Raw genomic sequence first — 16,867 nt, 5'->3', positions numbered from 1 at the left:
TTTTGCCCAGTAGAGAAAATCTTATAGAAATACAGAAAGTTCAAGTATTCCCCTAAGTTTTCTGATTGCAGCTATGGGTTTGTTTGATTATTGACATACAATTTCTGTGTAGATCATTCACGCCACTTGGGTGAGTAAAGTGGTGATAAATTCACTTATCTAGAATATGTAGCAGACTAACCATTATAACACTTGGTTTATAAAAACAAATAATTGACACAATGATTGAAGAGGCTCCATATTTAAAGTATTTCTTTTATTCTTTCAATATACTATATCATTTTGGTGTCATATATCTGTATTTATATTAGGAGGTCTTGGTCAGGCCATCACTTTATCAGTCATTGTTAAGAATATATGGATGTAGAAAATCAAGTAATACAAGACATTTAATCTTACATTGCAGTATTCCCATGAAACAGTATTTTTCAATATTTAGAAGTGAAGTATTCCATTGTATACTAAATAGGGAAGGTTAACATTACTAGGCTGTAATTAAAATGTACAATGAAAAAATCAACAGTGGTCATAATGAAGAGAAATGGGAAGGCAGTATATTTAAAGATAATAATTAAGGCATCGATGGTTGTAGAATAAGTGGATACATGAATGGGATCAGTTACATTTCTAGTAAAATGTAATATTACCTTCAGTAAAATTTTATCAGCTCTTTCTTTCTATGGAAATTTTAATATAAAATTATATGGAATAACACTAAATAATTTTACACAAAATGTATATGAACATTATTGTTCATAAGTAGTCTATCTATTAGAAAATAACTGAAACTTTCTTATCTATTTCTCTGTAGTTACTAGGTGGCAATCAGAAGAATGTGTCAAAACATTGATAGGTTTTTTTACACATTTTTCTTTCTTTTTAAAAAGATTATTTGGAAAATGAAATTTAATGGGGTGACATTTATGAATAAGACTACATAAGCTACAGATAAACATTTCTATAGCATTTGAACTATTGCTTACGTTGTATACCCATCACCCAAAGTCAAATCATTTTCTATCACTGTATATTTGTCCCTTTATACTCTCTTCCACCCACACCTTTTCCCACCTCCCCTTTCTCCTGGTAAGCACTTTACTTTTATCTATGTCCATGACTATCAGTTTTATATCCCACCTATGTACGAAATCATATAGTTCTTAGCTTTTTCTGATTTAGTTATTTTACTTAGTATAAGGTTCTCAAGGTTTGTACATGTTATTGTACATGGCACTATGTTATCATTTCTTATGGCTGAGTAGTATTCCATTGTATATATGTACCACATCTTCTTTACCCAGTCCTCTATCAACACTTTGGTTGTTCCCATGTCTTTACCACTGTAAATAATGCTGTGACGAACATGGGGGTGCATGTATTTTTTCATACCAATGCTTTTGAGTTTTGGGGGTAGATACCCTGTAGAGTGATTGCTTGGTCATATGGTAGTTCTGGTCTTAATTTTTTAAGGAACCACCATAATTTCTTCCATTATGGTTGTCCTAATTTGCATTCTACCAGCAGTGAATAGGGTTCCTTTTTCTTCACAGCCTCTCCAACATTTGTTATTACCTGTCTTGTTAATAATAGCTAATCTAACAGGTGTGAGGTGGTATCTCATTGTAGTTTTGATTTGCATTTCTCAAATAGCTAGTGGAGATGAGCATCTTTTCATATATTTGTTGGCCATTTGTATTTCTTCTTGGGAGAAGTGTCTGTTCAGGGGTTCTCCCCATTTTACTTGGATTGTTTGCTTGTTTGTTGCTTAGCATTGTGAGTGCTTTATATATTTTGGATATTAACCCCTTATTAGAGCTGTTGTTGGCAAATATCACCTCCCATTTAGTTGGCTGTTTTGTTGTTAGTTTTGCTTTATATTGCTGGGAAGAAGCTTTTAAGTTTAATATACAGTGGCCCCTCATCTACTGTGGGGGTTAGGTTCCAGAATCCCCCATGATATGTGAAAATCTGCAAAGTAGCGACCTTATAATTATTTTATTATTTATATGTATTTTAAGGCTTTATAAACACTCCCCATATTTTTATAAATCTTTTCCACACTGTTGTTAACCTTTCTCCTACTTATTTTGCTTATTTTACTACAAAAATAATTAAAATAATAAATATATAAAAATACTTATATACCACAGAATCACACGGTATAGTGAAAAATCCATAATACAAAATTAGATATATACAATTTAAAAATCCATGATAATGCGAAACTGTAAAGTGAACTGCAATATGGTGAGGGATGACTGTAGTCTCATTCATTTATTTTTGCCTTTACTTCCCTTGTCTTTTGGGTCAAATTCATAAATTGTTCTGTATGGCCAAGGTCCATGAGTTTAGTGCCAATGTTGTCTTATATGTAATTTATTGTTTCTGGTCTTATATTTAGGTCTTTGATCCATTTTGAAATTATTTTTGTGAAGAGGGACAAACTGTAGTCATGTTTTATTCTTTTGCTTGTGGGTTTTCCAACTTTCCCTGCACCTTTTATTGGAGAGGATTTCTTGTCTCCATTGTGTATTTTTGGCTCCTTTGTCAAAGATTACTTGTCTATATATGTGATTTTATTTCTGGCCTCTCAATTCTTTTTTTCATTTAAGTAAGAAGTGGGGAGATAGAGAGATTCCCACATGTGCCTGAATTGAGATCGACCCACCAACTCCCTACCAAGCAATGCTCTGCCCATCTGGATCACTTCTCCACTGCTTGGCAACAGAGCTATTTTAGTGCCTGAGATGAAACCATGGTGCCATCTTCAGGCCCTGCTACTAACTTGTTCAAATCATTTGAGCCATGGCTGTTGGAGGAAAGAGAGAGTAGAGAAGGGGAGGGGGAGGGGTAAAGGAGCAGACGGTCACTTCTTGACCCTGACCAGAAATCAAACCTGGGACTTGCACTCATGCCAAGGCTCTACCCCACAGAGGGGCAATTCAATAGTTAAGGGGGGCAATTTCAAAATGGACTCGACATGACTTTAACTCTTTCACCCCGGGCCATTTAAATGCAATGCTAGATATTGGTGCCAAATTTAACAAAAAATGCAATTCTTAAATAATTGCGGTAAATAATTATTAAGTATAATTTTGTTTGACGAGACCAAAATATCAACTGGGTGATTGGCGTCATCAAGTAAACTTCGTCCTGGGTTCACCGCGGAGCGTGCCGTCTGCTGTGGGGAACCCCGGACGTTTTAAAAACTCGCTAAACAACGCAGTTATTCTCACCTAATTGGCCCATCGCAACTTCTTTAGTGTTTCACATCATTCAGTTGGTGTTAATTTGAAATAAGTGTCAGTCAAAACTGTTGTAAAAGCTCATTGATTTAATAAATATACATATATATATTGTAAAGATATAATTGGTAAGTATTTGATTTTATTTTTATCAATATTAAACTCTTTATTAAGTACTTCTTGCATCGGGGCTAGAAAGCACTAATATTTTATAAATATTATTGGGCCTATAATAGTGCATGCACGACAATTTTAATTTTAGAAGCATAACTTTCCAGAAAATTTTGTCAAGTGGAAAAAATACAGATACCTTTTGATTTGCAGTGGTAGTGTAGTAAATGTGTTATATACATTTAAATAAATATTAATTTTTAGTATACATTTACTCTATGTCACATTGAATATATTTTAACACATATTTTAATATTAGTTTTTAATTGATCTTATTTTTATTTCTTATAGCCCATAGTAAAATGAATGGTGCAAGCAAGAAAAAAATTCATCAATATTCGGAGGAATATTTAAAATTTGGGTTCATACCCACTGTTCACGATGAGTGGATTCCTTTTTGTCTTTTATGCCAGCAATGCTTGACCAACGAATCAATGAAACAAGGTCGTCTTGAGGCGCATTTGAAGGCGAAACATAGTGCTCATATTAATTCAGATTTGAGTTACTTTAAAACTTTAAAGAAAAATTTTGAAAAAAGAACAGCATTAAAGTCTCTATTTACTGCTCATACTTCAACTAATAATCGTGTTCTTGAGGCTAGTTATCAAGTTTCTTTATTCATCACTAAAACTGGAGAAAATCACACCATAGGAGAGAATTTAATAAAACCATCAATATCAGCATTTCTTAAAATGATTCTTGAAAAAGATGAAAAAGATGTAAAAGCTATGCCACTCAGTGACAATACTGTTAGCAGAAGAATAGACGAAATGAGTGAGGATATTGAAAAACAACTTATTGAAAAGCTGAAAACAAGAAAATTCTCCTTGCAAATGGATGAATCAACTTTGAGAGACAGTGAGGCCGTATTGATAACTTACATAAGATATATTGATAAAGGACATTTTGCTGAAGAAATGTTGTTCTATAAAAGATTAGAAAGCACCACTACCTCCAAAGATATATGTGATAAGCTAAAAAACTACTTAGATGTCAATGATATACCAATGAAAAATATAACATCTTGTGCTGCAGATGGTGCTCCTGATATGATGGGCAAGAAAAATGGCTGCTTAAAATTGATGAAAGATGCGAATCCAGAAATGATTCTTGTGCATTGTGTTATTCATAGGGAAAACTTGGTAGCTAAAAACATCTTGCCTGTTCTGAATGAAGTATTACTGGCAGTAATAAAGTGTGTTAATGCTATAAAAGCTAGTGCCAAATGTGAGCATCTTTTCAAGCTATTTTGTGAAGAACAAAATGAAGACCATGTGAGACTTTTACTTCATACTGAAGTAAGATGGCTATCTAAAGGAAACTGTTTGAAAAGATTTATGGAACTGTTTGATACTCTTAGTGATTTTTTAAGTGACAAACCTGAAATGAAGTATCTGTTAACAATAGATGGTAAAGCATTTGTGAGTTATTTAGCCGATATCTTTGAAAAACTAAACATATTAAATAAGCAACTTCAAGGAACAAATAAAACTCTTGTCGATGCAAAAGCAAAGATATTTGGTTTCATTACCAATATTGAGTTATGTCAGAAACATATTAACAACAAAAACTTTAAACAGTTTCATTGGCTCCAAAAATGTGAAGTAACTGATACCGCTTTACTTATTGTCAATCATTTGAATATTCTATGTGCTGATTTAAAAGAAAGATTTTCTGATTTAAAATAAATTGATTTCCCAACATGGATGATGCAGCCAATGTTAGTGGATTTGTCTGATATATCAAATATGCAGTATCAAGAAGAACTCGCAGAATTGTAAAATGATGAGTCAGTTAAAGCTTTATTTAATATCAAAGGAGCGATGGCATGGTTTTGTGAGGAAACAGAAATCAAATACCCAAATTCAACCAAATGTGCAAGAAAACTATTGCTACCGTTTCCATCTTCATTTTTAGCTGAATGTGGATTTAGTGCTGTAAATGATTTACTGGTAAAAAAAAGAAATCGGCTGGATATAACACAACGTGGAGACTTGAGACTAAAGCTAACCAAATTGGAACCTAATATAAAATCTCTGTGCAGCAAGCATCAAGTGCAAGGATCACACTAAATTAAAATAATAAATTAATACAGAAAAATCTGTATTAAAATTATTTGGAATTTAAATTTCTGTTTTTCATTATATGTTTTGAAATTTTACTTACTGTGTTTTGTTAACAATTTCATAGTGATTTCTTCCTAGAACCTATCATTTATGTTTATTAAGTGAACAAATCAATTATTTAATGTTAAAAATTATGTATGTTACATAGGGGGGGGCATAAAAATTTTAGAAAGGTTAAGGTGGGGCATGGCACAAAAAAGGTTGGGAAACACTGCTCTACGCTGAGCCAACCAGCCAGGGCCAGGGCAATCAATTCTGTTTCTATGGTCTGTATGTCTGTTTTTCTGTCAATACCATTCTGTTTTGATTATCTTGGCTCTATAGTATAATTTGAAATCAGGTAGTATGATATCTCTGGCTTAATTATTTTTCCTCAGGATTGCTTTGGCTATTTGTGGTTTTTAAGTTTCTCTATAAACCTGGTTATTTTCTATTTCTTCAAAATATTATATTGGAATTTTGATTGGGATTGCATTAAATTTGTATATTGCTTTGGGCAATAAAGCCATTTTATCTAAGTTGATTCTTCCAATTCATGAACATGGTATATTTTTCCATTTCATTGTCTTTTTTATTTCTTTCAATAATGCTTTGTAATTTTCAGTATATAAGTCTTTCACATCCTTTGTTAAGTTTATTTCTAGGTATTGTATTTCTTTTCATTTTGCTATAGCAAAAAAGAATTGTGGGGTTTTTTTTTTAGTTCATTTTCCAAAGTTTTATCATTGTGGACATTTCTATATTGATTTTTTTATCCCGTGACTTTACTGTATTGGTTTATTGTTTCTAACAGTTTTTTGGTTGAGACATTGTGGCTTTCTATATACAGAATCATGTCATCTGCAAAATGTGATACCTTTATTTCTTCTTTCCTGATATGAATGTCTTTTGTGTCTTTCTCTTAACTGATTGCTCTGGCTAAAACTTCCAGAACTATGTTGAATAAGAGTGAAGAGAGTGGGCAGCTTTGTCTTGTTCCTGATTTTAAAGGAAAAGCCTAAAGTTTTGACCATTTAGTATGATAATAACTGGTAATTTGTCATGTATGGCCTTTATTATGTTGAGGTACTTTCCTTCTATGCCCAATTTATTGAGTGTTTTAAATATAAAGGATGTTGTATCTTATCAAATGCTTTTACTGCCTCTATTAATAAAATCATATAATTTTTGTCCTTTCATTTGTTGAATATATATATATATATATATATATATATATATATAAATTGGCAGACAGACAGACTCCCACATGTGCCCAACTGGGATCCACCTGGCATGCCTACCAAGGGGCGATGCTCTGCCCATCTGGGCCATTGCTCTGTTGCAATTGTGCCATTCTAGTGCCTGAGGCAGAGACTATGGAGCCATCCTCAGCACCTGGGCCAACGTTGCCCCAATGGAGCTTTGGCTGCGGGAGGGGAAGAGAAAGTCAGAGAGAAAGGAGAAGGGGAGGAGTGGAGTATTAGATGGGCACTTCTCCTCTGTGCCCTGACTGGGAATTGAATCTGGGACTTTCACATGCCAGGCTAAAGCTTTACTGCTGAGCCAACTGGCCAGGGCTACGTTGAACTATCTTTGTGCTCCAGAAATGTGTCCTATTTGATTGTGATGTATCATTTTTTTAATGTGATGTCTTATTTGATTTGCTAGTACATTTTTAGGATTTTTGCATCTGTATTTATTAGAGATATTAGTCTGTAGATTTATTTTTTTATGTGTTCTCCTTTCTAGGTTTTGGTATAAGGGTTATGTTTGCCTCATAAAATGTATTAGGGAGTATTGCTTCTTCTTCTATTTTTTGGAAAACTTTGAGAAGGATAACTATCAAATCTTCTTTGAATATTTGGTAGAATTCACTAGAATAGCCATCTAGTCCTGGACTTTTATTTTGGGGGAGGTTTTTTTGTTTGTTTGTTTGTTTTTACAGAGACAAAGAGAGGGATACATAGGGGCAGACAGAACGGAGAGAGATGAGAAGCATCAATCATTAGTTTTTTGTTGCAACACCTTAGTTGTTCATTGATTGCTTTCTCATATGTGCCTTGACTGTGGAGCTGCAGCAGACTGAGTAACCCCTTGCTTGAGCCAGCAACTTTGGATCCAAGCTGGTGAGCTTTGCTCAAACCACATGAGCCCGCGCTCAAGCTGGTGACCTAGGGATCTCGAACCTGGGTTCTCCACATTCCAGTCTGATGCTCTATCCACTGTGCCACTGCCTGGCCAGGCTTGGGGGAGGTTTTTGATAGTTGTTTTTATTTCTTCCTGCTTATGGGTATACTTAGGTTTTCTACTTCTTTGTGATTGAGTCTAGGAATATTGTATAGTTCTAGGAACTTATTGATTTCTTCTTTGTTGGTGAATTTGGTGGCATATAACCTTTCATCATACAATACTATTATCCTTCATATATCTATAATATCTGTAGTAATTTCTACTCTTTCATTTAGAAATTTTATATGAATCTTTTTTCTTTTTTTCCTTAGTAAGTCAGCCAAGTGTTTATTATTTCATTTATCTTTTCAAAGAACCAGATGTGCCTGACCTGTAGTGGCACAGTGGTTAAAGCTTCAACCTGGAATGCTGAAGTCACCAGTTTGAAACACTGGGCTTGCCCAGTCAATGCACATATGGAAATCAATGCTTCTTGCTCCTCCACCCTTTTCTCTCTCTCCCCTCACTAAAATAAATAAATATATAAAAGAACCAGCTTTTGTTGTATTAATTTTTTATCATTTCTTTTCTATTTTATTTAGTTCTTCTGTAATTTTTACTATTTCTTTTATCTGCTGAAATTGGGTTGCCTTTGTTCTTTCTTTTCTAGTTCTTTAAGATGTGATGTTAGATTGTTGACTTGGAATCTATCTTGTTTCTTTATATAAGCCTGTAATGACAGAAAATTCCCTTTTGCTCCATCCCAGAAATGTTGATATGTAGTGTTGTTATTGTCATTTGTCTGTATATGTCTTTTGATTTCTAATTTTATTTCTTCTTTGACCCTGTAAATTTCTAGAAGTATGTTGTTTAATTTATACATTTTTGTAAGTTTCTTTACTTTCTTTTTGCAATGCCTTATAGTCAGAAAATATGCTTTGTATAATTTCATTCTTACTGAATTTGTTGATGTTAGTTTTGTGGCCTCTTTTATATATAATGTTATTATTATTTTGAATTTAAATACTAAAATGTATATATAAAATTTATCTTGACTTTTAGTAAGATTAGAGAACAATATAGTATTATTATAGTTTTAAAATAATCTAAGATATCCATGGCAATTGTATATAGGACTATTTTGTACATAGGCAAGGGCACTGTCTTTTCCCTGTATTTGAAAGTGTTTGACTCTTTTAGAAGGAACTCCATATAATTTAGAATTTTGAAGAAATGTATACTGTGAAAAAAATCAAAGAGTTTTTAAAAATTTGTATAAAATATACTATTTTCAAAAACCCACTTTAACAATGACAACTTTGAAAGTTTATTCCAGAAACCTTTATTGCCGTTAGTGTATGTACCAGGCACTAGAGATTTCACATAAAATTGTTAATTCTCCTTTTTTCTGAAAAATAAATTCAAAATTGACTTAAATATCAGGTACATGATAAATATTTGTTGGAACATGAATTATCAAAGAATGAGTTGATTTTTTGAAAAGTATAGATTTTTCCCAAATAGTTGAGCATTACTGTACCCACTACGTGGGGCCAACAAGCTCTGTCTGCAGGCCTGGCTGGAAAGTCTTTGGTCAAAAATCTCAGGGGACTAAGCATAACATATAACATAATGCTTAAGAACATGTGGCTAAAATTGATGGGCAGTTTTATATACATTCTAGGCTTCAGTTTTCTCAACTGTAAAGTGTTGAAATGGGCTCTTTTTTATTATATTGTTATGAGTGTTAAGTGAGGTTATGTTCATTAAGGACACATAGTAGGGATTGTCAGGTGGTAAGTGCTGTGGGAACATTAGTTTTGATCTGGTTTTGATCGTGCCCTTTATGGTTAGACTTTTGTTAAAAACACTTTCTTTTACCAACCTTTGTTTGGTGGACAGAGGCAAGTCCAGTGTACCTGTGGGATGGAGATCATTCACTTAAAATTGAGTTCTAAATAATATCGTTTTAAAAAAATGGATGTGCAACTCTGTGTCAAGTTCTCAACCATTCACTGTTTTTTATTTTTGAAAATCCTTTTATTTTTTTATTTTCTGTAAAAGTATAATTTCTGTGTAAGGTGTCCTCCCTTGTTTCCCCTGGTGAGCCGTGGAGTTCCTTGGCCCTGGGTACATGGAACCCGCCCCTTTTGTTCAGATGTGCGACCGCACTGCTGGCGCCCGGAGCCCTGTTCTCCCCGTGCGCCATGCCAGCACAGCTGCTAGTTCAACTGAAAATTGGTTTGGGTGAAGTACAAGGCCTGGAACTTGGCGAAGGATGTGAGACTTGGATGGAGTGAGAAGGGGTATGTTTAAGAACAACACCAGAAAGGTTTAGAAGCATCACAAAATAGGAACGCATTTTCTGTGGACCTAATTATTAAGTGGACCTTTTACATTTCAGTTGTGGTTTGCATTTTCATCTTGGTAGACAACAAAAATTTACTTAGTGGTAGAAACTGTTTATAACCTAAATAGTTTCATTGTTGTCTGATGTATGGAGGAAAGTTGATTTTGACTTTACCGAAAGAGCAAAGGCATTTTCTTTGTTGGGTGGATGCGAGTTCTCGAATTTTCTTCTCTGATATATGCCCCAGACCTCTGCATAGTTAAAATAATGGCACAGGCGTCCACTGTTAAGTCAATACTGTGGGGTGACAGGAATGGTCTGCATTTACTGATAGCTCTGAGAAGTTTTGATCCAAGACCCTTTTATTTTATTAGTGGTAGCTTTGTTGTTTTTGCCTCTGAAAGATAAATTGTGGAAAACTCTTTGTATTATAGATGTCTAATATAGACTATCTGCATATAGTGTTTAATAGTTGTTTTTCCAAGTGCTTTCTTAAAATATTTTCTTTTAATCAGGCCAAGATTGTGCAGTACATTAAAGGAATTCTTAAAAAGCTTTAAAAACGTATTAGATGACCTCAGTATGGTTCTATTTAACATACCTATGGGAACGTATGCATGAAATACATGGTGGTTTTGGGTTTTTCAATCCAAATAAACTTAAAATAAAATGCAACTTTTAATAGATACTATTCAAATTCCTGCAAAAAATAGGTGTATTTCTCATCACTGATAGGGCTTAAAAGCACCTATTATCAACCATGAGAATAAAAAGAAAATGTGTTATCTTGCTATTTGTATTTTGCTTAAGACACTATATTTGATGATTTTAGTATATTACCCTCAATTCTATATGATGACTAAACCTCTGCTTAATTGCTTTCTTTCTCCTTGATGCTGTGACTGCTGGTTGGAAAAAGAGGGCAAAGGGTGTCACAAAACTGGTGTTATTTAACAGTTTTCACATTTGTACCACACAAGTTGAATACATCAGGTGCAAGACATCATCCTGAAGCATCATTTCTGAGAACTATTGGGAGGGAAATATCAGAACTGAAATATCACAGCTGGCCCTGATTTCAACTGGTGCCAAACACCTGCAGTCTCTAAAAGAATATACCAAAACAAAACCCCACCCTGTGGCAGGAAGCCAGCCCCTAACAACCCTTCCTTAATTTTGCATCACTATCAAAATTAATTTAACAATTTCTACAGAAAATTTTTCTTTCTGTCCCAGGAGGCCATTACAACTCCTTTAGCAAATCTTTCATATGGGATAACTATGTCATAGAAATAAACAGAAGTATTGGAATATTTAATAGTTTAAAATTATCAGTTGTTTTCATATAATAATTTATGGAAGGCTGTGAAGTTGGACGTTTTATTCATTTCTAGGCTAGCTCATATTTTCTAACTAATTTTGTTTTAGCGCATTTTGGCAGAATATATGAGCATCTGCAAAAAAGCCTTCAATATTCATATATAAGTGCCATAATACCTCAAAATATGCACCTGTTTTTCAAGCTTTTTTTAAAACACACACACCTCTGATGTATTTTAAATATTACCAATTGATTGGCATTAGTTGATATTTATTGCAATGCAGTTGCATAGCCCTAGGACGGTTAGAAACACAATTCTCTCTGCTCTCTAACATGCTGGGGAATATATATGTGCAGTGCTCTTTCTGAAGATCTGACATGAAACAGTGTCCAAAAACAATTTGTAGTAGACAAAGGAGACAAAAAACAAATTTTATGTTTATCTTAATACACATGATACATTTTAGATGAAGAAATTCAGATATATTATGTGTGTCTATTTTTTGATACTTGGGTATATTTTCAGTTTTTGTAGAAATAATGTATATAAGGTTTCAGTGATTAAGTGAAATGAAAGTTGAAAGTTTATGTTTCAATTTCATGTTAAAATATAACATATAAGCAATAATATTCAATTTTATTGTTGAATTGAAAAGAATTGTAATGCAAACCACCCAGTGTGTTACTATGTAAGATAAAACTCACTAAAATATCAACTAAAAAGTATTACATATTATGTTCCTTTTTGCATATACAGACGGTCCCCAGATTATGAATAAGATAGGTTCTGTAGGTTTGTTCTTAAGTTGAATTTGTATGTAGTTGGAAAAGATACATTTTCCTGTTAAATGCAACTTAAGCATATATTTGTTGTCACATAGTGCCGGGGCCAGCTGGGCAATGAGTGTGCACATAAGGAAGGCGCTGCTGGACTTAGGAAAAAACACACAAGACACAACATAGAGAAAAGATGGATACAGGGTACTTCCAGCCTCTACAACTGAGAGCCCAGATGTCTGCAGCTTCATTGTATTTATTGGTGTCTTTGCTCATCAAGCAAATTAGCAGAACATGGGTCAAATTAGCCTAGAGTGGATTCAGGTGCAGAGAGGATAATTAACTAATAGCTTTCAGGTATATAGGGAAAAGGCTATGGAGATCAGCTGCTTCCTTTAAACAATCTTATCAGTGCTTGCTGCGGCAGCATTCTACCCTCACAGGACTTGGCATTCCAAAGTCTGCACCAAAGACTTTTCTCAGGACAACAGTCTAATTCCCAGCCATTTTCCAACACATAGTGTTTATTTTTTACCTTTCTGTTCATATAAATATTTAAGCAGTTTTAAATACAACTTTAAACGATCTTGGATGCTGCAGAAGATGATGGACTTGTTGGAGAGGATGGGACTGATTCTCTGGGTGGAGTCAGTTCTGGAAGCAGGCATCAAGGGAGGTTTGTACAGAGCTTTTCTTTTTCTCATTGTAAATAGCTCTGTAGCATCTCAGGCCTGTGGTAACTGTATGGTCAACTTTGGTGAACCTCTCTGTATCAGGATCTTGCTCCTCTAACTTTGGCATTACTGCTTCAATGAGACAAAAAAACATCAGCTCTATGTTGTATAAAACTTTTTTGGTTCAGGAGTTTCTAGGTCTCTATTTTCTTCCCTAAATGCTATCATCTACTGCTCTAAAGTCTTCAATGGTTAGTCCTTTGCCATGGGATCGAGTAACTATGATATCATTTTCACTGATGTCCAACTGCAGGATGCCCTTAAGGCATCCTGTTTGTAAGTATGATGAGTACGTAACTTGGATGTTTGTATATGTATTTAGATATTTAGATATCCATCTGGAATGCCTGGACATTCCCTGAATGATGTTAAATTCAGGGAGTACTGACATGCTGGGGCTGCCAAGAGTGTACAAGGTCCCTGTGATGCTGAGAACAAAGAGTTCAGCAACATCCTGCATTGAGTCAGAGACCCTTATCAGAAGTTTATGTTTGAAATTCTCCACTGAGCAATACCCCCCCCCGTAACTGCGCACGACCTCCTTAGCCAATAGCTAACAGCCACATCAGCTTCTGTATGATGCTTGCTCATCCTAGATAGCCACCCTATAAAAAGGAGCCATTTTAGAAGCTCGTGGCTGCAGTGCTCTAGTCTCTTCGGAGGCGTGGGTTGCCTGCAGTCCCTGCGCAGGTTTGGGGGGCTGCAGTGTTCCCCTGTGTGGGTTACCTGCATCCCTGTGCAGGTTTGGGAGGCTGCAGTGCTCTAGTCTCTTCGGAGGCGTGGGTTGCCTGCAGTCCCTGCGCAGGTTTGGGAGGCTGCAGTGTTCCCCTGTGTGGGTTACCTGCATCCCTGCGCAGGTTTGGGGGGCTGCAGTGCTCTAGTCTCTTCGGAGGCGTGGGTTGCCTGCAGTCCCTGCGCAGGTTTGGGAGGCTGCAGTGTTCCCCTGTGTGGGTTACCTGCAGTCCCTGCGCAGGTTTGCAATAAAACTTATAAAATTCACTTTGGGTCTGCTGTAGCCTGTCTCCTGGGATGTAACAGATGGAGGCCCCAGCGAGATTGGCCATGTAAGACCCCTCTTCATGGAGTGGGCTGCAGCAGATGTTAGTAGCTAGCCAGCCTCCGGCAGTTGCCATTTAGAAACTGAATTTGGCTGATTCTAAACATTTGGAGTCTTGAGACTGTTTAGTAAGGAAGCTTCCTCTTTGAATATTTGGAAACAGAGCTCTGGTTAGAAAAGGGTGTAGTGGAGCAGGTGGGACGCCACCTGATTTCTCCCCACCTGGTTGGTCGGGGAATGCAGGACGCTGCCTTCTCCCTTTGGTTTTGGTTTAGAAGTTTTGTTTGTTTTGTGTGCATATTTGGTTTGTTTGTCTGCTACTAGAATGGCCAAGTTAAGAGCAGACTGGCCAAACCAAGGATTGCTAGACCCATAGATAACATAGAGAGTTTAGCGTACTATCACCAGCACCCACCTGCAGGCAGGTGGCATGGTCAGTATGCAGCCAGTATAGCAGCAGAGGTAGAGAAAGAAAAGGCAGCCAGGCTGCAGCTGGCTGCAGGAGAAGCAGCAGGCTCCCCTCACAGTTTCAGGCACTTGCCCCTCCTCCTTGGGCACTGGCTCAAGGGCTGAGCCACTGCTTAGTGAGGCAAAAGATAACAGCGCTGTAAGTTAGAGGTTATCATCACCTTGCTACAGCCCCTGCCCTCCTCTGCTTTGGCTCCGGGGAATCCCTGCCTCCTATCTGGAGCCAGACCTGAGGAGAAGATTTAGGGAATTACGGCCCCTTCTAAATCCACTGCTTTAGGCTTCTTTAAATACAGGATACCCAGTTTTGCTCTCTTAGTCAAGCCCCTCAGTGAGATCTTCTGAGCATGGCTTTTAAGGTCTATAATGACCAAGGAAGTAAAAGAAAAGGCAAATAAGGCCCAAAAGAAGTCAGGAAATACCAACTTTTGGCTCCAGCGCCTTAAGGCGCTTCATAGCATGTCATCAAGGCCCTGCTCCAGAGTGGAAAGAAAGGTCATTGAACTGAAGCCTGCCAGGCTTCCCGGCCCCACCGGTTGACACACCTATGCTGTGGAAAGAGGGACATGAGAAGGTAAGCTGCCCCCTTGCTCCATGGCGGGAGGGTTCAGTCTCTTCTAGCCCTGCTCCAGCTACCTGTGACCTGACCTTGCCCAGCGTGCTGGGAATTGCCACTGAAGGCCTAAGGACATTGTTCAGGAGCCTAAGGTGTTTCTTCCAGGTAGCAGATAAGCTAATAACACAAGGGCCATCTACTATGCCTTGCTTGAATATTTAAGTTTTATTTATCCCTCAAAGATCTCTACTGTGGGTATTGACAGTCTGGTTTTATTGCTTTATGTTTATTGTCTCCTTTATTTCTCTTATCTTGATGCCCCATGCCTATTATAGGCTGGGACCTGCTGCTAATTCCAGCTAGAAGCAGAGGTCACTAGGACTTAAACTCTAACTGCAAAGTGTAGAAATGTAAAACCCTTTCCCTAAGTACTTACAGGTTTTATAGGTTACTCAGCAAACTGTTCAAAGACTGTCCAAGAGGCACTTCTAGCAGTACACCACCCAAGGACTGACTCCCATGTAGACAGGTCCAGACACCATGATCCTGACAACTCCCACTACTGCCAAGGTAGAAGGCATACCCGCCTGGGTCCACCGCAGCCGGCTGAAGCTTGCAGTCCCAGCAGAGACACCTTTGTGGACAGCGAAGACTGACCCTGCCAACCCTTGTAAGCTGACCCTGAGAAGGACAGCACGCCCTGCTTCAGCCACAAACCAGAAGTTAACTGGTCCACGCATGGAGACTTTGGGGAGGGAGGGAAACTAAGGTAAAAGAAAGCCAAGTAAGTCATCTTAAGGTTTGATGCATGTACTGCTATGAGTCATACAGAAAGGGGGTGTAGGTCCCTTGGCTGAGAGAGAAGCTACAAGGTAAATGAAAGTTATGTATGTGCTCATAGCTACCACTATAGAATAATCTGTGAATATTGGTCATATGTCCAATAGGCTACTTATGAAAAGGACACCTCCAAAAAGCAATCTTTAAAAGAGGATTACTTAGTACTAACTTAGTCTTTGCTGAAGGTTAAGGTTTTTAGGATATAAGAATTCTGATAAATTAGAAAGGAATTGTATGGTTTTGATAATAGAAGGTATAAGGTGTAGAGGTACTTTTGAAAAGGAAAGAAAAAAGTAAGTTTTTATGAAGGCCAGTTATTTCTGGATAAGAAAGTGCATAAAAGTTGAAAGTTTGTGTAAGTTGCAGAAGGTTTGTGTAAGTTGCAGAAGGTTTGTGCAAGTTGTAAGAAGTTAGTACAGAGAAGAAAAATGCAAGGCAGAAAGAAATTAGTCCGTAAAGCTTGTAGTACTAAGGACACACTATCAGCGTGCCAACACATACTAGGGAGGGCCCCTGACCTAATTAGCTTATAGCTACAGCTAAAGTAGAAAATTCTCATGAGCCCCAGCCTTATACCATTCTCCCCCCTGATGAAGAATCAAGGATTTGATTTATGCCCAGAAGAGATGGGGGAATGTTAGATTCAGGGAGTACTGACATGCTGGGGCTGCCAAGAGTGTACAAGGTCCCTGTGATGCTGAGAACAAAGAGTTCAGCAACATCCTGCATTTTTGTAATTACTTTATCATATTACAAATAAATTCCTTTCAGTGATTAAGAGGAATGTAATGGGGAGTTTCAACTTTTACTATTCAATGATTTTTAAATTGTGACCTGAGAATATCTAAAGATTTTTTAAGAGTTTTATAAGTGTTTCTCTGTATCTGTCTATTCTCTCACACAACTTATTCATTAATCTCAATATATATAGCTCATATATTCCTAATATTTCCAAAACATTTTAGAGTAGACATATAGAGTATAATTGTTGACTTTTCCCAAGCCTTGAACTCTCAAACCAAAGACCTAATGTATTTTTTTCATAGGTAAAAAATGAAAACCAAGAAAGGGTAA

General features: G+C 36.6%; 1 long non-coding RNA gene across 1 annotated transcript; it reads left to right on the top strand.

Annotated features, from left to right (window-relative positions):
• Positions 1–14,417: 14,417 nt before the first annotated feature.
• Positions 14,418–16,367, top strand: LOC136333245 (uncharacterized). Its single transcript, XR_010730998.1, has 3 exons — positions 14,418–14,971; positions 15,401–15,722; positions 15,826–16,367. It is a non-coding gene; the product is annotated as an uncharacterized lncRNA (long non-coding RNA).
• Positions 16,368–16,867: the final 500 nt, after the last annotated feature.

Source organism: Saccopteryx bilineata, chromosome 4, assembly GCF_036850765.1.
Source record: "Saccopteryx bilineata isolate mSacBil1 chromosome 4, mSacBil1_pri_phased_curated, whole genome shotgun sequence".
In the NCBI taxonomy this organism is placed as follows: domain Eukaryota; kingdom Metazoa; phylum Chordata; class Mammalia; order Chiroptera; family Emballonuridae; genus Saccopteryx; species Saccopteryx bilineata.
The sequence above is the reverse complement of the archived record's forward strand: the minus strand, read 5'-3'. Positions and strand labels throughout refer to the sequence as shown.